Source organism: Salminus brasiliensis, chromosome 14 (assembly GCF_030463535.1).
Source record: "Salminus brasiliensis chromosome 14, fSalBra1.hap2, whole genome shotgun sequence".
Classification (NCBI taxonomy): Eukaryota; Metazoa; Chordata; class Actinopteri; order Characiformes; family Bryconidae; genus Salminus; species Salminus brasiliensis.
Genome location: NC_132891.1, coordinates 23375328 through 23397954, shown reverse-complemented (window position 1 = coordinate 23397954; position 22627 = coordinate 23375328). Strand labels below are relative to the sequence as shown.

At 41.0% G+C, this 22627-nt stretch overlaps 1 long non-coding RNA gene and 1 other non-coding gene across 2 annotated transcripts; one reads left to right on the top strand and one right to left on the bottom strand.

Moving 5' to 3' along the window:
* Window positions 1-934: 934 nt before the first annotated feature.
* LOC140534970 (U6 spliceosomal RNA) lies at window positions 935-1036 on the top strand. The gene has a single exon (XR_011977510.1). It is a non-coding gene; the product is annotated as a U6 spliceosomal RNA (small nuclear RNA).
* Window positions 1037-15391: 14355 nt separating this feature from the next.
* Window positions 15392-17259, bottom strand: LOC140576917 (uncharacterized). Its single transcript, XR_011981761.1, has 3 exons — window positions 17185-17259; window positions 15595-15690; window positions 15392-15462 (listed from the first exon to the last, which is right to left on the bottom strand). It is a non-coding gene; the product is annotated as an uncharacterized lncRNA (long non-coding RNA).
* Window positions 17260-22627: the final 5368 nt, after the last annotated feature.

Genomic DNA, 22627 nt, shown 5'->3' with positions numbered 1-22627 from the left:
GAAACTGCAAGAAGAGTGGACCAAAATCACACCAGAGCAGAGTGAGAGACTAGTGATGTCCTGTAACCACATATGTGCTGAAGTCATTCAGAGCACATGGCTGTACACTTCCTACTGACTGTTGTAACCTTCAGAAAATGTAGTTGTAATCTTTCTCTGTGCTACAGTCATTGCTGTTCTCTAATTTTGATTATTGTGTTTTTTGTGAAATAAAGATTTGTTGTTGAATACTTTGGTTATTTTGTTAAACGCTGTTCTAGTGGTATGGTATATCCCTAACAAAAATCCTTCAAATGTTGACCAATGAAGATTGCATTATTTCTGCAAAAATCAAGTGTTCATACATTGTTCTCTAATTTTGATTTCCAGTGTACAGCTTTAAACACGCCTGTTGAAGCACACTTTTAATAATCGATTATTATCAATTTTATAGATTCGATGTAGCAGCTCTAATGCAGACATTTCCTCCAAGTCAGCCGTTTTGTAGGTGCTATTGTCCTTCTAAAGCTGTACTGGTCTGCAGAGGAATGATTTCTTGAATTCTGAAACTAAAATTCAAATGTTTAATTATTATTATTAATTATTTTGCACAGTTTAAAATATTACTATTTATTTTTACATATAAGTTGACCATTTCTGTACAAGATATTAAGGTTGCATAGAGGCCAAACCTTAATCCACTGCATTCAACCGATACTCACTGTCATGCTGGCTAAGCTAGACATGGACGGGTGAACACTCGCAGGGACGGTGCGATGCATGATAACGTTTTAATCAAATAAACAGGGGAAAACACAAGAGTGCAGCAATAACAGAGAGGGATAAACAAGACAAACGTGACAAACTAATGCGGGCAAAACCTGAAGGCCACCTGAGGCTGGTAGGCAGCCAGGGAGCAACGCGAGGCTGGGCCAACCTAACGGAGGGGGGAAGCTTGCTACGGCAGCACATATACTAAAATTGGAACGATACAGAGAAGATTAGCATGGCCCTGCGCAAGGATGACACGCAAAATCGTGAAGCGTCCAATCTTTTTGTGGGGGCAGTGGTGGCTCAGCGGTTAGAGCGCCGGGATATCGATAACAGGGTTGTGGGTTCGATTCCCGGGCTCGGCAAGCTGCCACTGTTGGTCCCTTGAGCAAGGCCCTTTACCCTCTCTGCTCCCCGGGCGCTGGAGTTGGCTGCCCACCGCTCTGGGTGTGTGTGTGTGTACTCACTGCCCCTAACACATGTGTGCGTGTGAGTGTGTGTTCACTACCAAATGGGTTAAATGCGGAGGACACATTTGTGTACACTGTACAGTGACAAATACGTGCACCTTTAGGTACAGGAACCCAAACCGCGCTCGTCAGGCGCTGATAAACTTACGTGACTAGAGTGCAAGGAAACCGGACGCCGACTCTTACTGGCGACCAACCAGTGAACCAGACAGCGAACTCCTTCTGAATCAGCTCCGATAGAGCATACACTACCGAAACCCGTAGACTCTCCTAGAAGTCTCATGAACGTGAGGCCAACATAACGCTTGACGTCGCAAGAGTAATTCTCGGCCCAGACCTTGGCGTTTGCTCCCCTTTTGTACCCCAGCTCTCAGGTGACCCAAATCAGAACATGATAACAGGAATCGAGTGTCAACGTAAAAGTCCTTGAACATGAAGCCTGTAGACTCAACATGAAGTCTGACACTCAATTCATAATCAATGCTAAACGAGTCTGCTTTCACTAAAGCTTTCTCTTCTTTTAAGCATATCATGAGTTTTAACTCTTTAAACAGTTTAAGAACTAGAGCTCAAGCTGTACGCACCTCTCCTCAGCCATTCCGCAGAAGACTGGTGTTCTGCCGATTTGTGCTACCCATCCAAATGTGATCTGCGCAAGCGCGGACCCACAATCCACCAACAAATGCTTTCATGTGTTTTTTATGATAAATCTGTTTTTCTCACATGCAAAATACAATCTCAGCAGACATGTAGAAAGTACTAGAGACCCAGACTTGAGTAAAAGTACAAGTGCTCTATCAAAAAAGTGACTTGAGTAGAAGCAGAAGTGTCTTTAAGCTCCAGACTTAAGTAACTACATGCAATACTTATGTACTTCCACTTAAGTACTGAAAGTAAAAGTACAGTTTTGTGTTCTGTAGTTCTTACAGAAAGCAGTCAAAAGTCTGAGTATCACTGTTTTTATTATTTCAAATGCTCAGACGTAAGGACTGTCACAGTTCCTCTGGCTGTAGTAGAAGGACAGAACTGTAGAAGACGGAGTTCATGAACACGAGTCTTCAGTTAACTCTCTAAACAAACTCGCCCAAAAGAGAGAAAGCTGAACAAAACTGACTCAACCTGCCACATACAAGAGTTTCATCTGTAAAAGCAGTGAGGAGAGCAGCTTAAAACCCTGAGCTTCACTCTCTGTAAACTAGACTACAGCTAAAAGATCTCTAGCCATTCGGCCACATACGAGTATTTGAAGGTGGGGAAGGTGGTGTTTCTTCTAGTGGTTCTTCCATCTCGGAATAAACTACAGAGCTCTAGCGTTAGTGTCCTCACTGCAGCTGCAGCACATAAACATCTAACAGAGTAAAAGTATTAAACTCATCCAAAATATGTAGTGAAGTAAAAGTGGAAGTAGGAGATAAAATAATCCTCCAGTAGATACAGATACAGTATTTTAGTACTTAAGTACAGTACTGAAGTAGTTCTACTTCATTACTATATATCTCTGAATCTGAGGATTTACTTGGGTGTTAATATATATAAATATATAAAATGATTTCTTATTACCTCTATTAGCTCATATTTACACTGACATGGTGATTTACACTCTCCTGCTGGGAGCGTTCTCTCATATAATGATTTTAGTCTATCATCATTTCCTACTTACTGGTGTATTTAGGCAGCTTTACCTGTAAATATACACTATGGTAACATTGACAGGAAACGTGATCCACGCACAAACCTGGTTAGTGCGAGAAACATGAGTGATGACATCAACTAATGCAGAGGCTTCCTCCAAGTACTTCAGCCGTCTAGTAGGTACTAGTTTCCTCCTGAGGCCGTACTGACCTGCAGAGGAACGATTCCTCAAATCCTGAAACTAAAATATGTATATTTAATAATTATGTACAGTTAAAAATATTAGACAAATTTATTAAAAATACACCTCAGAGGATAAATGTACCATCTCTATAGGAAATAAATCTTGCTGTTGTTAAAACAACCCTTGAGGAGCAGATCTGTGATACTCATCACACGGGTTCCTACAACAGCTTGCACTGCTAATGACAGAAAGAACAGAAAAACCAGAGGAAGCTGAAAGTGTGGAAGGCGATGCCAAGGTGTGACTACTTTTTTCAGATCCCCTGAGGTGGTGTACTGAAGCTAAATACCACACATTCAGTCACTGTCCAAATACTTATGACCCTGATTGTATTTAAATCAGCCCAACATTCTAAGCTCTAATGTTTATCTAATGTTGGTCTTGTCCATGGTTAGGTTTGGAGTCTGACTGTTTGAGGCTGTGGACAGGCTTCTTTTATACAGATAACAAGGTCAAACAGGTGGCATTAATACAGGTAACGAGTGGAGGACAGAAGAGCTTCCTAAAGAAGAAGTTACAGGCCTGTCAGAGCCAGAAATCTTGCTTGTTTGTGACCAAATACTTATTTTCCACCATAATTTACAAATAAATTCTTTCAAAATTCTACCATCTGATTTCCTGGATTTTTTCCTGGCCAGACCTGAAGGGATGAACACTCGCAGAGATGGAAATCGAAGCAAGATACTTTATTAACCGAATACAAAACAACGGAATCCGAAAAACAAAGTGCAGCAACATGGGCAAAACCATGAACAGAACCAAAACGCAACAAATCAGATGGCAAAAAAAAAAACCTGGGGCTGGGAGGAGCAGGGAGCTAAACGAGAGTGAAACGAGGGGGAGAACTAAAGGGGTATAAACACAAAGCCACAAGCCTCGCTTGGGCAGAGGGGGGAGATACAAAACTAAGGACAGAGCCGAGCTCTGTGTACAAACAAAGGTAGCTGGGGAACCAGCTGCCAGACCAGAAAACAAGGCCAACCTAATCTGAACCTACTGCCTAGAACTTGGGTCACCATGAAACCTGAGCAGGAAGCGAACGTACCTGGCTTGCCTCAGAGTTGGATTGAGAATCTCTCCTAAACATGGGCCGCAAAACTAGAGCTGACCTGAACACGGCGGTAACGTGTGTGGAATCCCCGAGCGTCACAGGGATTCCAGTAGAGTCAATTCACGGCAGTGAACAAAGGGAACTACGCTCCTTTAGTACTCCCAGTCCCAGGTGAAACACATGAACAATGAATCAACACAAATGAACAGAAACAAACAGGAAGTCCTTATTATTATTATTATTACTATTATTATTTAATATCTTTTAATTATAATAATATTATTTTTGAACGTCCAGTGAACAGTTTAAACTCACCCGGCATATCGAGAGTCTCTACACCCAACTGAATGACGCGTGGAAGAATCGCCATCTAGCGATCATTATATGTCAGTAACAGCTTCCTTGTATAAAGACTCGCTTCCTGGGGCTTCTCGTGACATTTAAGGTGAGATGGTAAATATTTGTTGTCATTCCTTGTGTAACATTTCCTATATTTAATTTAACATAAAATACGTCTCATATGAGGGGTTAGGTTGGGTGGTGTGAGGAGTTTAATTGAACCCTACGCCACTGTTTCCTTAAACTAGAAGCTGAGTCAATATTTACTGCTGGAAGGTCTAATTTACACTGAAGAGTGATATAATTTTCCTTTATGCTTTAAAAATGAAATTCTTTAGAAATGTTTATTCAGTCTTTATTACACACTGTGCTGTAATGGCTCCCGCGAGCTTAAGACTCTCCACAGGGGGCGCCATTAGCGCACAACTAGCTCTGTTTGAGTCGATTCTGCGCGTGCGTGGACCAATCATTTTTACAGTTTTCATGTGTTTTTCATGATAATTTTTCTCGTTGCTTCATGCAATCTCAGCTTACTGTTAATATTTGCTAGAGTGTAAAAGTGTAAACTGTGATTAAAAAAATAAAAGTAATAAAAAACGATTTCTTATCACCTCTGTTACCTCATTATTATTACTGTCATATAGTCACTAACACTATATCTCTCATATACTTCTGCTGGAAGCATTCTCTGATAAGATGCTTTTAGCCTGTAGAAATATCCCACCTACTGGTTTATTTAGGCACATTTACCTTTATAAATAAACACAAGGCTGCACAACTCGACCGGACCGCCATCGTCTGCATACTGATTATCATACAGGCGTCTCTGCCATCAATGAAGATAGAGTACAAACTACATCCTCTCCTTATTAGAAGGACTTGAGCAGCTTTGGTGTAGAGATGGTCACTGAGAAGCTTTTCAGAGTATTAACACAGTTCAGTGCTGTTGAAGCATTTGACTCCTGACTCCATGCTGCCACCTAGCGTCTAGTTTCATTTCCTACAATGACTGTTTCTGTCCTTTAATACAAGTTAATGGCAATTTGATATTTTCTAAATTAAATTAATATACCACTGAAATAATTCTCATTAATAAAATAATAAAATTAACTTTATTTTACCTAAAAATGTCTCTCTCTTCTTTCTTTTTTACACACTTTCACACACTCTGGAAAGTGGGCGTCAGAGTGACTGCATTCAACCCATATTCACTACATAATCAATGCTAAACGAGTCTGTGTCTGTTGGGATTGTTGGGCCCTCATCTGTTTAGAAGCATACTATCTTAATTGCTGCTGCCCTGACATTGCATTTAAACCACTCCCATTTGTTCAGATGTGAAATTTCCAGTAGTGAAATATCTTCAATTAAGCAAAAGGTTACTATTAAATTTCCAAATTGAATTCAAAGGTGATTTACATTTATTCCCAAGAGAGGAACAAGGTAACTGAACAGTGATCAGTTAAAGGAGATGCTGAAATTTCACAGCTTAAAATACTATCTGTCACATTGTGAGGGATTAACCAGTAGTGTAGCCTTGAACACTGACCGTTATTGGAAGCATTAAACCAGGTGTACTGTCTGGCATTGGGGTTTCTTAGTCTCCAATACTAATCTGACAGACTGTTGGAGGACAAGTTATTGAAAATATAATCAAAAAGATGATTCTGCCCTCTAGAGGGAGGACGGTCAACTGAGCCGTCTGGAACTACATTAAAGTCTTCTCCTATAACAACCTGATCTGTCGAGTATTTTACCTTCCATTACTTTATTACTTATCTTCCTACAAAGGTCTGCTTCAAATATTTGGTTAATCGCTGTACTGTTATTCCCATATACACAAACTAAAATGAATTTTGCTCCATCAGTATTCACAACTACCGTTGACCAATGACATCTGTGTCACATACATGGTCCAATAAATCTACACTATGGTAGCATGCTTTGACAAGTAAGTGAAACTCACCAGAACATGTGATCCATGTACGAACAGTCCTAGTTAGCACAAGAAATATGCGTGGTAACGTCAACAACTAAACGACTATTAAATACTAATGTACTAATTGGGTCATTGATTTTTGTAGACTAAGTCGATTAATTGTCGCACCCCTACAGCAGATATTCTGTCTGGTTTGTTCTGTAAAGTAATGACATAAAAACAGTAATATTAGTAATATTAGAATCTGAACAGTTGGTAATTATATGGAATATTATATGGAAATTATATAAACATCAGGGAAAATATGTAAAATTGGTATATTTGGAATCGTACAATAATATATGTTGTTTATATCCTGTAATATAACCTTATTTGTTTTACTACAGACTCACTATAAGAGCTTATATGTAAATATGTTTATTTGGAACAGATCGTGCATAATAGTGTAAAATAGTGTATATGTTTATATATTCTGTATTTGAATGTGAATATTGTATACTTCATAATAAAAGTCACTATAAAAGATTTTAGTTGAGTTAGGGAAGCACTCATTTGTCAGCCTGATAATGTCTCTGTTTGTCTGTCTCTCAGTAAAGGCTGAAGAGGCCATGGATCAGCACAGAGGTCTCTCCACCAGCGGAGCTCGTCTCAGGCTGAGTCAGAAATAGTGGGTGGACTAACGGAAGTCTAAATCAAGTGTTATTCAGAACCTGATTTCTGAACATCTTCAGTTGAGTCATATATGAATGTTGCTGATCTGTTTCTTAAACTGGTTGTTTTTGGTACTAAATCTACATCTACAGAGGAGCTTTACTACCTCTGATCTGAAGGAGAAGTGTATTCAATGAGGGAGGAGCATAGTAATGAGGCCGCCCTGACCTGCAGACAAACGATTTCTCAAACCCTGAAACTAAAATATGAATATTTAATAATTATGTACATTTTAAAATATTTATCTAAATTTCATAAAAACACACCTCAGAAGATAAATGTATAATTTCTGTAGGAGATGTTCCCAAATAAATCTTGCTGTTGGTAAAACAACCATTGAGGAGCAGATTGTGGTACTCATCATCCATAAGGAGCTGAAGGTCTGGACAGCGATGCCAAGGTTCCTATTTTCCTGTTATTTAAACAATTATTTTTTAAACCAGATATGAACCAATTATGGTTACCTGGTGGATTTGATTGCATTCTGCGACAACAGCTTTAGTGAGGTCAATATATTGGTTGATCACCCCACCTAATCATCCCCAACTCTCCAACCTATCTCTAAAGTTTTGGATGAAGCACCATCCATCATTTCAGAAAACACAGTTCCACTGCTCCACAGCTCAATCTAACCTACAGGGGCTAGACAAGCTGTGTGTGTGTGTGTGCATTTGCACATCTGTGTCAGCAATGGGTGCAACATAAAGTAGCTGAAAGCATTGTTTAGAAAGGTTGTCCACAAATATTTGGACTTATAGTGTAAGTTAAGTGAAACGCTTGGTAGGTTTGAAAGTAGGTTACTCTCAGACAACCCTGAAAAAAGTGCAGTGGTTGAATGTTCTACACCTCAGGCATCAACTCTCTACTGGTGTCCAGTTCAATGTGGAGGGTGAAGCTTGTCCCGGTGGCCTCAGTGATACAAACCAGAACGTCCACACTCTGTTGGGCAGCGGATCTTCTCCCATAGACACTGACCAGCCCAGGACCAGAGGACCGGAGAGTGATCCATACTGAGGCCATGGAACAGCAGGGAGGTCTCTCCACCAATGAAGCTCGTCTCTGGGACTAAATCAGGAGCAGTGGGTGTTCTGAAGGCAGTTTGAATCAAGAAGCACAGCAAGAAGATTCAGAACCTGATTTCTGAACATCTTCAGTTGAGTCATGTACAGGTGCTGGTCATAAAATTAGAATATTTTGAAAAAGTTTATTTCAATTCCATTCAAAAAGGTAAACTTGTATATTATATTCATTCATTACACACAGACTGATATATTTCAAGTGTTTATTTCTTTTAATTTTAATGGTTATAACTGACAACTAATGAAACCCCAAATTCAATATTTATAAAATTTGTGTAAAATACAATTAATAAAAACATTAAAAACTTGATTTGATTTTAAACTACATATATTCTTAATTTATTATGTGTTGGTAACTTTTAATTATTTAGTAAATATTAATGAACCCCAGTCCCACTTTTTACAGTGCACTGCTTCTCAGTAAGTCCGCTTCATGTCCACATCAGAAACAACTGAGTTTCCATTTAGTCTAGAAGGACAAGGCTTTACTCTATGAGGCCAAAACTCTGTCATAAGCCTAGACTGATGATTCCCAACTCCACTCATTGAAGCAACCCTCCCTGCTTACTTTCCAGCTCTCTTTGCTTAAGCACAGCTGATCCAACTCATCAATGGTTTGAGGAGCAGCTGATCAGTCTGATCAGTTCTGCTAATGGAGAGAGAATGGATTTCTGATCACTGAACTGATGAGCTCAGTTAACTCATTACTGCCAGTGTACAACCTATAGAACAAAGCCCTGATTTAATGAACAGGGACATGTCCAGGACTTCTCAGTAATGCTCCTCTATAGTTTCTATAATTAATAAAAAGAAATCATTATTCACAGGACCCACAGCATACCTGCATCACAAGTATATGTTCAAATCTATACATGCACCACAGTTTAGCCTCACAAAAACAGGTACAGGCTCACATCAGACATCCTGATGAAATTTGAGATCTGGATCTTCTGAGTGTGGCAGACCAAGCTAAGCTGCAGTTGTTCTACAGGATATTATCAGAGTTATTCACTGACATATTTCTCAGGGCAGTCCAAAATGCAGATGAGAGCCGGCTTGTCCTCATTCATGGCTGCTGCTTAGTTCACCTTCAGCATTCTTTAGGACCAGACCATTAAGTAGTCTGATAAAAGAGCGGAAAAGGTCTTCTGATGACTCTCTTTAACCGTGTCCTAATCTGAGGAAACAAGGACAGACATTAAATAACACTTGAATAGGATATATACAGTAAATCTGACATGACTTGTGTGACTGGTTAGCTGTCTCTCAGTGACCAGAGCTGACCATCTCTCGAGGACCTCCTTCTGGGTTTCTTTGTATGTTGTACAAATTCCACATGAGATGCAGTGCAGAGTGCAGATCATTTAATTCCTACAGTATTTTCAAGCCTGTCAAGCAGAATTGGATGATCTACGGTGTCAAAGGCAGCACTAAGGTCAAGCAGCACAAGAATAGTAGTGCAGCCTCTATCAAATGAAACGAGGAGGTCATTTGTGGCTCTTAGTAACGCTGTTTCAGTGCTGTGGTTGGGTCTAAATCCAGACTGAAAGACCTTGTAAATGCTACTGTTGTGCACAGCAGCAGAAACACTGCTTTTTCTAGGACCTTGGCTATGAAGGGGAGATTTGAGATTGGTGTATAATTACCAAGCTCATTGGGGTCGAGGTTAGGTTTTTTGAGAACAGGCTTTATGATTGCTGAATTAAAGGATTTAGGTATGTAGCCAATGTTGAGGGAAGAGTTAACTATGGCCAGTACTGATTGTATAACCCTAGGCAGAACCTGTTTAAACAACTGTGTTGGAACAGGATCTAGTACACAGGATGACTTTAATAGGCTATTCAGAGTATTCAGAGTGTGCATTAAAGCTGGTGCACCATTCATCAACATTCACTGCAGTGGTCAGGGACTGACTATGAATTTTTAGTCCAATGTTCTCAATTTTATCCTGCTAATGTCAGCAGGAATGGCTGAGTTAGTTTGTCTGTGACTGCTGGTGAGTTTATTCACAGTATTAAAAAGGAATCTGGGGATATTTTTGTTATTGTATATTAGAGATGTGATTTATGACGATTTGGCTTTAATTAAAGCTTTTTTGTATTCCGCATGACTATGATGCCATTCAAGCCATAGAGAGTATGCGTATGGTCATTACACCAAGGCGCTAGCTTTCTCTCCCTAATTTGTTTGATCTTAATTGACGCAACATTGTCAAGATTAAAGCGGAGCACAGACAGCAGATCATCTGTTTCATGCTCAAGATCTATATGATAAGATGGGCTGGAGATGGTTAAATCTGGAAGGTTATTTATAAATACACTAGCTGTAGACATTGTTATGGTACGTTTGCTCATAAAGCGAGGCGTCAGGTGGATATCCTGGTTTAAGACTACAAACATGATTAGGTAATGGTCAGAAATGGAGTCAGGCTGAGAAATGCTTACTAAATGTTCTGTTTCAATACGCAGGGTCAGAACTAGGTCTAGTGTATGGTTGGACCTATATCTATGAGTTGGACCTATAACATTTTGAATAAATCCCAAAGCATCTAAGATTGATTTAAACCCAGTTCTAAGGGGGTCCTGAGTCTTTTCAAAGTGAATATTGAAATCTCCAACAATCAAAGCCTTATCAGTAGAGACAGCTACTTCTGAAAAGAAGTCAGCAATTTCACTAAGAAAGTCTGTATAAGGTCCAGGAGGACGACAGACTGTAATAAGCAGAAAAGAGAGCTGCTTTCTAGAAGCCGGAGAAAAGCCTGCCACTTTAAGACTAAGCACTTCAAACGATTTAGCTTCATAACCTGAGTTTAGGATTATGCCTAGAACTGAATCATAGATTGTGGCTACGCCGCCGCCACGACCAGACCTGAGTGGATAACTGCAGTAGTTAAAGCCTGGGGTAGTCGATTCATTCACAGCAATAATTCATTAGGTTTAACCCACGTTTCACAGAGACACAGTGAAATGAGGGGGTTTACAATAAGAATTTCATTGACAATGACGGCTTTACGTGCTAGAGACCGTATGTTTAACAGCCCAAACTTAATGCAGGAGTTGCTAGTACTCGGACATCACGAAGCGCTAACGTTGATTCTGATCGAGTCATTAAAACTGATTTTTGAACGTCTACGATTGCGGATTATATAAGGGACAGACACAGTCTCAATACTGCAGGGTTTATCTGATAAGCTATATGAGAGTGATACTGGTAAATTACTATTTCCCACACCATCCAAGACATGGCAGAGTGAAACACTTACCTGAGTGGTATGACTGGGTAGAGCCGCAGTGGAGCAGTGGAGAGTCGGCAGAATGTCTCACTCTTGACCATACGTGGGCATGGGGCCGGAGATGATGATCCTGGTGTCTGTCTTCTTCCGGACAGTGTCCAGAAGTGTGCCGTAGTGCTCCTTCAGCTGCCTCGGGAGGAGACGCTGTTCGTTCCATTGTGGAGAACCACGGTGCCGACGGCAACAGGCTTCTGCAGCACCAAGGAAAGGCGCCAGGCAACACCTACCCGCTCGTCTTCTGTTTGTGGAGCTCGGCCTGCTTCTCCAACAGCCACTGGATCTGCTGGTCCAGCAGTGCAAGCTCCTTGCTGAGCGTCTGAAGAGCACGTTCCTCTGCGGTCACCATGTTCCTTGAGGTAAACAAACACATAGAAACACAATCGATGGATGGTGAGATGAAGGAACGTGAAGTAAGAGGTCACAGTTGGCACGAAGATTACAACACCAACTAGTTAAGAGAAATAAGCAAAAGCAAAGATGAAGGAATATTAACTAAGGACTAGGAGAAACAAGTATTATTTTCAAGTAATAAGAGAGCAAACAAACAAACAGCAGGTGAGCGAGCGTACGACCTGTCCACCGGAACCAGAAACACTTGCAGAGTTCATAGCTTTATGATGGGAGAGTCATATGTCTGCTGTAACTGGTGGGTCATCATTTTCTATCTGTGGGGCTCTGGTAGGAATCTGCACCCAACATGTTGCACAGCTGGACTGTAATACCTTTATGTGTGTATTGGGGAATGTGGGGATGGGTCATTTATGCTTGATTTAAATATTAGAAATGTAAGAATAAATCACAGGTAATAACTTTTTAAAATTCGACTCTGTGGTTTTACACAGAAAATTAAATTCACTTAATGAAGAGATCAGTCTTTAAATGAATCAAATGCATCAATAAAGTCAAAGTTCAAATCTGTTCAAATATCATTTATACCGTCTTATAGGGTTGATAATCTTTGTGCACATATTTCCTAGCAGTTCTTAATTTTTAAATGCATTATTGACAGTATTTGATGTATTTGGCAGAGATAGATCAGCATAACTAAAGTCTTTGTTAAATTGCAGAAGATTCTGCTTTTGTCAATAAAGATTACTTTATTTTACAGTTTTGTTAAAAAGCCTCAACCGCTAAAAGCTGTTAAAACAGATTTTTAATGTATTCAATGTATTCAGATTTTGTCAATATGTGCATCTATTTATAACTCTTGCAGTTTATCAGTTTGACCACAAGGTGACATCCAAGCTCCATCCATGAGGTCAATTCCAAAGGGATTCCTTCTCACTGTATAGAAGTGCACTCTTCTATTCGAGTGAACAGCTTCTGTGCCCTTAACAGTGAGTGATTGGAGGCTGAATATTAAAGACACTGTATTAGACTCTCGAGTGCAGAAGCCGTTGTGTGTTTTTGCTTTATAAAAGTGAACTCCATAGAGAGGGAGAGTGTCCTTTCCCTCACATTACTTCATGAACTAAACTAAAGTCCATCAGAACACTAAACTACTGCCGATTTTCACAAAGACGACTTTTCCAAGAAATGAGAGAAAGTCGTTCCGGTCATATTGTCTAGTGATGGCTTTACACGTGCCGAGGCAGATTAAGTAGACAGTCCTAGATTTGAATATTTTAATGTGAAATATTACAACACAAACACTGACAGTCTCATCTCACTGGTTTGTTCATCTCCTCCTGGCTGGTAGGTGGTTATACAGTGTGTGGCTGGGGTGAAAGGTGTCCCTAATGACGCTGCAATCTCCTTCCACACTCAGTGCTGCTGCGGAACATCTCTCATGGAAGGGGACCTTGTACCAGATGTGATGTCCTGAGCATTTTGCAGAGCCTCAGTCTGTCACAGAGGAGCTGCCGTACTCCACTGTCACAGAGAGCCTGGAGGACACAGAACTACACAACCGCACATACTGGGGTCTTTTTTATTAGGATGTCCCAAGACCCAATTACAAATGCAGGTGTTGATATCCAGGTCTGGTGGGGATGACCGTTTTGGAGGCGTAGCACTAGTTGATGAACAGCATACGGATATAGGTGTTTCTATTGTTTATTCAGTTGAGGGCTCCCTTATATAGCGCACATGCACACTACGAATATTTTGGACTTAACCCTCCTGTTATGTTACGGGTCAAAAATTTACCCATTTTAAAAGTTTGAAGATCTAGGAAAAATAGTTTAAAGTATCTGTCTGCAGAAAACATAAAAGATTTCTCTGAAGATCTGGGCAGCATGTGATGCACTGAACATGCAGGTTTACACTGAAAAGCCGGTTGGAGGAGCCCCAGAGAAGAATCAGGGCACAAGGGTCGTGCTCGACACGGCACAGGGTCTTAGGGAGCACAACATAACCTGTGACAATTTGTCACAAACTACAATTTGGGTCAAGAGCTTCTAAAGAGAAAGTGGTCTGAACTGTCCGAAAGAACAGAGCTGAACTTCCTGCTGAGCTGCTGGTAATCAAGAACAGTTTGAACTTTTTTTTTTTTTTTTTTTTTTTTAAATTTGTAAATTATCCTAATTGAACCATTACCTGTAAGAGGTAAGGAACACCATTGCACTTAATATGGATAGAATAATTAGTAATTGAGTTAGTAATTAAACATTCACACTGCTTGTTAGGATTTTTTTTGGCTTCACACATCTTTTGGACAATTAAACATGCACTGGGTCAAATTGACCCTGGAACACCATTGCTGTCCCTGACCAATGAACATAACAGGAGGGTTAAGAGAGTACAAAGGCTTTTTGCTGCAGCTGTACCCAAGTGAGGTACTATAGAGACACCTTTTAGCACAAGTACTATTAAGTTCCCCAAGAGGCTAAAATGCACCTTTAAACTATGGTACAGCTGTATCCTCTCTCCAAAAGGTACGAGCATGTGCTTTTAGAGGCACCACCCTAGTGACAAGCCATTCTGGACCCTATAGTGAGTAAAGAGTACCAGAAATATCCACCCGTGTTAAAAATGTCCGATACTGTTTATTTATAGAAATTAACTAGTAAATATACTAAACTTTAGCATTAAATGAAAGAGCAAAAGAAATAGAAACACAATTAACAATGTTAATGAAGATATAATTAAAAGAAATTACAATATGACATTAACAAACAAGACAAGGAAAATAAGTAAAAAGGTTTTATTAAACCAGCTAAAAAAAACATTTCATCCTGACAAGGCAAAATGTAGGTTCCACTTATATAAGAGAATATCAGACTTATTAAAAAGAAAAACACCAGAAACCAGAATATAACCAGAACATTTTACCACACAGAACCCACACAGCACCTATGTTTACTAAGTAGGTGACTTTCCAAAACAATGGAACCACTTCAGTATGCAGACGGCCCATTACACCAACATCAAGAGAATACTTACAGAATTTAGTGTAATATTAGACAAACACTGAAGAACCTTCCCTTGAACCTGTACACCTCTGAGAGCAGCACTGAATTTAAGAGTCTTCTGTAGGTCTGCTGGTGGAGATGAAAATAGTGTGCTTACACTTTTACTGAGCATCTCTTGAAGATCACCTAGGAGTCCTTTAGAAGAAAACTCCAAGCACTGTTGCAGCTGAAGCGGTGACAAATGTTCCCCATCACAGGATGGATGGCATCAACCTCATCATACACTGCAAGACAAAAGCAGCAAATACACAACTTCATTATGATGAAGTGTAATGATGAAGGCAGTAGTGAAAAGTAAAAAAACGACTTTAAAAGACACAACTATTCATATGAAGTTGGTTCATCACATCACATTTGATGGCTCTGCTGTTTTTCCCCATTACTTTATTCCACTTACCCCTGAGAATCTTCCAAAAGTCTTCAAAGGCCTTCTTCATGTGGTCCTTCACAATCAACAAATCAGGTTGTGTCTCCCTGTACTTCTCATGCGATACCTCAATGTGGGCCTCAGACGTAGCATCCTCTCCAACAATGCATGATCCCTTCATCAAAGATACCATAAGTTATCAGTCCCAACAAAAAAAAAAAGAGAATTACTCAAATCTCTCCACCAATATTACACCAACTACTCTTTTGTGATCAACCATAATAAAATCGTTCTTAAACAAACTTACATAACTGTTCTCCTCAACATCCCTCAGGAAAGAGCTCTTCACCATTGCTTCACCACAGCTTTGGTAACTTGGACATACTCTGCATTGGTGGGATACCTGCACACCAAGAGCCACAATCAAATGTGTCCAGAAATTCTGTTCATCTAACAAAATCAGATGTATCCTATGTAAACATTTAGCCACTCCTGGGGGGCATTTTACAAAGCAGGATTTCTCAGATTAGCGAGATAATTTAAGCCCAAAGTCAAGCCTATCCAGTAGACAAAGAGCTGAGGCACATTTTTATAAGAAAATCCTCATCTATGTGCTTCAGCTCCCTGGCTGAGAAATCCTGCTTTGTTTTCTAAGTAAAAATAATGAAATATCCTCCACAGAGAAAATTCTGTATGATTTCATGCAAATGACTTTCTATTCACTGTTGATTTCTTTCTTTATGTAGGCCCTGCTACTAGCCGGGCCACACAACACATTCCTTTTATTACTTGGGATAAACTAAAAAAAAGTTAAATTAAGCTACCAAACCATCTAATGGTTATAAAAGATTAACCAATCCCACCAGTTCCCACTCAGGTTTGGTATGTAATTACCAGAGGTGAATTAAGATGATAACTTTGCACAAAATATTCTTTTATTAGAACACTCAGTATGTAAAATTATTGCACATAAAAATGAGTAAAAATAAGACAGTGTCGTATTACAACCTCAAGTACCAATTATCCATTTAACTGGATATATAGGGAGTCAGGAGCACAACCATGAAACAAACACAATGAGATACAAGAACTTAAAGATACAACAAAAATAAAATAAATTAATTCAATAAATAAGTGAACACTACAAACTTCACTACAAAACCAGCAAATTATAAATACATGTGAATTATACATTCCACAATGACCCAAAGCATGTTACTCACTTTGATGTACGATGTTACAGTAAAGAAAAAAGAGTTACTACTTTATTTACTAATTGGTTGTACATTGAAACAACTAATCTAAAGATAACACTGGTCTAAAATATTGGCACTCAATAAAACAATGAGATTAAGACTCTTATTTATAAAAGCATGTAAAGGGGAAGGAAAGAACAGTGATTCATTTAAACTAGCAGGGGATTCGACTCCTGTAAGAGGAAACACTCTACATTAATGCTCTGCAGCTTCCACCAAAACCCCCAGTCAATTACATCCATTTACAGACCTGTAACCAAAGCTTTAGTGCATCTGCCTTAGAGCTCTGCTCTCTGCTCACTAACCCAGACTCAGTCCCAAACCCCAGGCACTGCTACACGCTGCAGTCAGTAAGAGTTTGCTGTAAAGACAAGTGCATTAGCGAGCAGACTCTACATTTGCTACATGCTGACTTGGACACAAACAGTAGGGACCTGTATCTCGGCCTCACTGTTGCAGACCGGGTTCAATGCCACAGACACCATCCATTTAAAATGAAGCTCTCAAAGCCTCACTAAAACTGCAGTCCAAGCTGCTGCACACTAGAACCAACAGACACCTGCTTTCACACGAGCTGAACAGCAGCAGATACTGTGACTCCGTTCCAGCATCAACTACTAAAACCAGCAAACAGCAAATACCTGCATCTGGCTTCAGTGCTGCATACCGGACTCCCTGACCTGTACAGCAGTTCACTCCTCCACATCCTCCAAACCGTCCGAATGAAGAATTCCAAGCTGTGCTGAACTTTAACCAGAGCTCTCCTCCTGCTACCTGCACATGTTTCTGGCAATGAAGCAAACGATAATTGGAGCAGATGTCGGAGCTTTTAAAGCAGCGCCTACATGCGCAAAGTGTCTTAACGGAGCCAAACCAGCTCCTCACGCTGCCTGCACGCGCCCCAAACAATGACCCAAACGAGAATTGGGCAAATATCACGAGACTTCGTAGGCGGAGCTCCTACGAGCCCACAACGAGCCGAGCGTCTTAAAGGCGCCACCCCTACCAGGTAAGCCTTAGAAAGGGGTAGCAGCTCTTCTCCTACCGTAACACCCTTAGTATGAGTCACATTTAGTTATTTGTGTCTCCATTAATAAAAATGCTGACCTTTCACTGAACACATGGTAGTTAGCTAGCTAGCTAGTCCTCAAGCTAAGCTGCTCTCACAGAGATGAAGACCCCTCACCTGCATTAGCAGCTCAGCACCATTTCTCCAATGAAAGAACTGTTTCAACATCAGAAAGAAAAATGCTGGAAATAACTAAATGTCTTTGGACAGATCGGAGAATCCTGAAACACTTTAAAGCTCACCTCTATCCTCTATTCTCAAAAAAGTTCAATAGTTTTGTTCCCTTTGCACCGGTTTTAAAGCAGTTTATTCTGAACTAAATGTGTTTTAATTTCATTCATTTACTATCTTCTAACTGCTGAACAAAAACAGACTCATAATTAACTAACGATCTACAACAACAATAAACTAATGGGAGCTTTATCTTATTATTGAATATTTTAATATCATGGAAGTGATTATTGTAGCCTACATACACTGAAGTGCTGGGATTCAGACTAGTTTCCTCCCCCGGTGATAAAGCCTCACTCTCCTCTCTCTGATAGCGGACCTTCTCCCTCCAGCCTGATTGAGCTGAACTTCATCCGCGTGTCCTCAAAATGTAGTCCTCCGCCGCCTGGTCTAGTTCCTTTAGGTCACTTGTTCTTCTGCAGATCTCAGTGTCTCACTCAGAGCTCTCTATATTTTTAATTAGTATTGTTTGTGGAATATCTGTAAGATGATGCATTTTACCAGAAAGGACAAATATTTTACTCCTTTGTTGTCTCTAAAAAAACGCGCATTAATACAGAGACACACAGTCGGACTGTTAGACACAGCCATACCTCACAGTGTGAAGTTCATCTGACTCCAAATCTCCACTTCATTAAACTCATTTAGAGACCTGAGTTTAAGGGCTGACGACTTCTAAACTCTAGTAGAAATCAAAGCAAAAACGATGTTCATGTTTTATTTTCTCTTAAAATGAAGGTCAATCAGATTCACTCATTTTATTTATTTATATTTTATTTAAGTACATATTTCAGGTTATATTCAGGGTCTACAGCGGGACCGGGGAACTGACACGTGATTGCGTTTCAGTGACGTAACGAAGCTTCGGGTCCACCGATCACGTGATCTCCGGTATTTTGAGCGAGACTCTGAACCGCTGTTCGAGACGTGAGTCGACTCAGAGCGTCGAGCGACCGACTCTCCTTTATAGTCTTTACTCTCAGCTCTGTCTTATTGATCTGAGGGAGCAGAGAGCTCGAGGATTACAGCAGCTGGCTGTGTTACTGTACAGTCCTCTGTCTCACTGACCGTCGTCTGACTGTGGAGGAACATGGAGACCGCGGAGGAACGAGCTCTCCAGACGCTCAGCTTGGAGCTCGTCCAGCTGGACCGGCAGTCCGAGTTCCACAACGGAAGACGAGGCCAGAGGCAGCCCGCGACGTCTCCAACGCGGCGGTCTCAGTTCCAGCGCTACCGGAGCGGAAGACCCCGAGGCTCGTCACATCCGCTCCCGCACCGGAGAGGGTCTGGGAGCGTCGGCGTGGTTTGGGGAAAGTCGAGGGCTCCTCCACCACCACAGCTCTTCTCCTTCACCTTCACCTGCTCCGGCAGAGTACAGCTCCTCAGGGCGGTGCTCTCATTGTTGGAGACTCTACTGTAAAACTCCTCAAAGTCTCGGACCCAAAGAGCAACGCCACGGTCTCCTGTTTTCCGGGTGTTCGTGTCCTGGACGTCCCTTAGCGGCAGCGTCGCGGCTTCGGCCCCGTTTGGAGAAAGACAGACACCAGGATCATCGTCTTCGGCCCCCTGCTCACCTACCGACGAGTAAGAGAGAGGTTCACCGGCTCTTCGCTCCTCTGCTGGCTGCCGGACAGGGGCGTCGGCGCTGATTTTTCTGGGAGATCTTTGGGGAGCGGCAGGTCCTCTTCCGCAGAGAGGTTCACCCGAGCTGCCTGGGGTCCGTCGTTCTCTCGGGAACATCGAGAAGCTGCTCCTTCAGGACTGACTGGCCCTTCCCAGTCCCACCAGTCAGGTTAGTTTAAGAGGATTTCCTCGATTTTATCAGCATTAATTCTGTGATTTCTCTGCTTGTATTAAACAGTAATATATCAGTGTCACTCATAGTGTTTCAGACTAACCTGCAGTATGGAGACTGTGTCTGTGTCCCCGCATGATTTATAATCGTAATGTCAGAAAATCCTCTTTATCAACTTTATTAGAATTGATTCAGATTCATTCTGCTTTCCGAGTACAAGCAGCTCCTGTATTGAATTTGGGCTGTTAAATATAGGATCTCTAGCCCCTAAAGAAGTCACGGTCAGTGAAGTTCTGACTGATCAGCTCCTTAGTTCACGATGTTCCTGTGAAACTTGATCAAAACCTAGTGAATACAGAGCTCTGAATCAAGGCCTAGGGGTGATTTTCACATTGGTGGGGGACATAGAATCGCTCCCTCTGGAGGCTTTTAGCGTTCATGATGGTCTTCTGACCTCAATGTCATGTTATATAGAGCCTTTATGTACAGATACTGTAGCAACACACTCGTAAAGGAGCCAGTCTATTCCTCAGACAATAAATACACACCTGTGATCATGATAACCAACAGCATCACAGCTAGCTTACTGTACTTCATGATGAACATCTAACCCTGTTTTCAGGGGGTTTGTTGTAGACCCGGTGGTCATCTAGGTTCTGTGTAAAGCCATTTTCATCTGGATAATCAGGCAACATGTTGTTCCAGGTTCTTCCAGACTGTTTGAGAGCATTCAGTGACTTGTTCAGTTTACAGAAAACCTTTTCACCTGTATTTGATTTCCCTTCAGATCCCTCTGTTTGATCCATATACATGTCACCATTAGGGAAGCACTGATCCCTTTTCAGTTCCAATACATAAACTTTGCATGTCGGTCGATTCCCGATATCATTCCTGAATTAATAATCTGTATACCTCTGGAATATCGGATCGGTGCATCCTTAGTCGTCATCAGTAGGTGCCTGCAAGTAGGCTGTTGTATCGTCCATCTGGTGGAGCTGAAGGTCATCTGCATCAACACCTCTTTGAAGCTCTGTGGTACATTACAGACCCGTTAACAGTAGTCAGTATTGGTCAGTGTCTGGCCTTTATCTGACACACAGTTAGCTAAGTGCTGAGGTGCTGCCCTGTCTCTCTTTGAATAGTGTACCATGTCTTTTAGCATCAGTCTGAGACTTTTGAACCTCTTCAGGAATCTAATCACCACTGTTAGCTGTTTGCATGGAGGACACACACCTCTCCCCATGGACATAATTAGCTGACATTACCTGGTCAGTCTGGGTTTGGTGTTCAGTAACACTCTCTGTAATAAATTTCACGAGCCTGTGTTTGAGGACTCTCCATATACATCTCTCAATCAATCAGTGCGAGTGGCTGCTGCAATGTCTATCTGGTCGAGCTGAAGGTCACTCAGCTCAAAACTGATTTTGTTGAACACCTTGCCTCTTTGAAGCTCTGTGGTACATTACAGGACCTGTAACAGTAGTCAGTATTGGTCAGTGTCTGGTCTTCAATATCTGACACAGTCAGCTAAATACTGTGATGCTTTCCTGTCTTTCTTTGGATGTCGTGTGCTATGTCTGTTCAAGCAATCTTGAACATCAGTTTGAGACTCTTAAACCTCTTCTGAAGTGTGATCAACGCAACCAACTGTTAGCATGGGGGTACACGCCTCTCTTCATGGAAGTCATCTGCCATTGACTGGTCAGTCTGGGTTTGGTGTTCTGTAAGACACTCTGTAAGAAATTTCACCAGTCTGTGTTTAAGGACTTTCTCTGTGTCTGGATAGTAGACTAGGTATGATGGACTGTTCTTGTCGTTCCCTACAAAGATTCCTTTTTACACTTTGAGTCTAGGTTAGGCTTTCTCTCTGTCAGCATGTCGTATGGAGGTGGTTATTAAACAGCTGTTTAAGGTTATGAAGAGTTCTTTAGGTAAATTGCTGTGTAAAATGGTTGGCGTGTAACCCATCGGTTGATTCGAGTCTCACTTGCTCTCACACTGTACATGGCATTCCACAGCACAACACTTACCCGTTTACATCCCAAACACAAAGCTCTTAACTTTCTCCAGCTTGAGCTTAGTTGCAGGTATTGTCATAACATCTGCCACCATATCTGCTCTGGCTCATATCTGGGTCAGTGTTCAGTTATTTAGTCATGATCGAATGAAGTGGTGTCTAACGTGGACGTGTTATATCTTTAACATACAGGGTTAAATGGCAGTCAGTGCCATATATTCTCCTTCACATGTAGACCGAGCAGAGAGTAAGAGGACAGTTTTTAGTTGGACTAAAACTGGAGTCTGTTGTTCTTCATCTGTCTTCTGTATTTGATGCTGAATCTGCATCACTGTGTCCCTCAAGTTTCAGTTTCTCTCCACTCTTCTGGTAACACAGTCCATGATCAGTTGAAGCCTTTAAGTACCTCATTACATGCTTGACTGCTGTCCAGTGTTCTTGTCTGAGCCAACTGTGACAATTTACTGACTGTCCAACTTGGATCAGGTCTTGTACACGTTGTAACTATTACAGCTTTGTAAGTAGTCTTTAAATCAAAAAGAAAGGAATGCAGAGAGAACCATCCACTAAGTGTTATTTTGATACCGCCACCACCACCATCCCACCACCACCCCCTGGTGGAGAGACATAAGTCATTCTACCTGCTGCTTTGTGAGAATCAACAGAATCACTACTTGTTACACTGTGACTTTTGTTCACATGGGGTTGACCTTGGCAGACATACCAAATTGTTCTAGTGCTTTTGATGTGAACCTTTGACTCCTCTTTACTGCTTCCTGACTTTGATCAAAGTTAGTATATAGGAAATGGTTCTGTGTTCTTAGATTCTTCATCTTGAATGTTGTTGACCTCTTTTTCACCTCCATGACTAAGTCATTATCTCTGGCAGCAATGATGAGATCCTCAACCCATATTTTCAGTATTATCGTCCTGTTTTCAGGGTGTTCGTTATAGACACAACGGTCAGCTGGG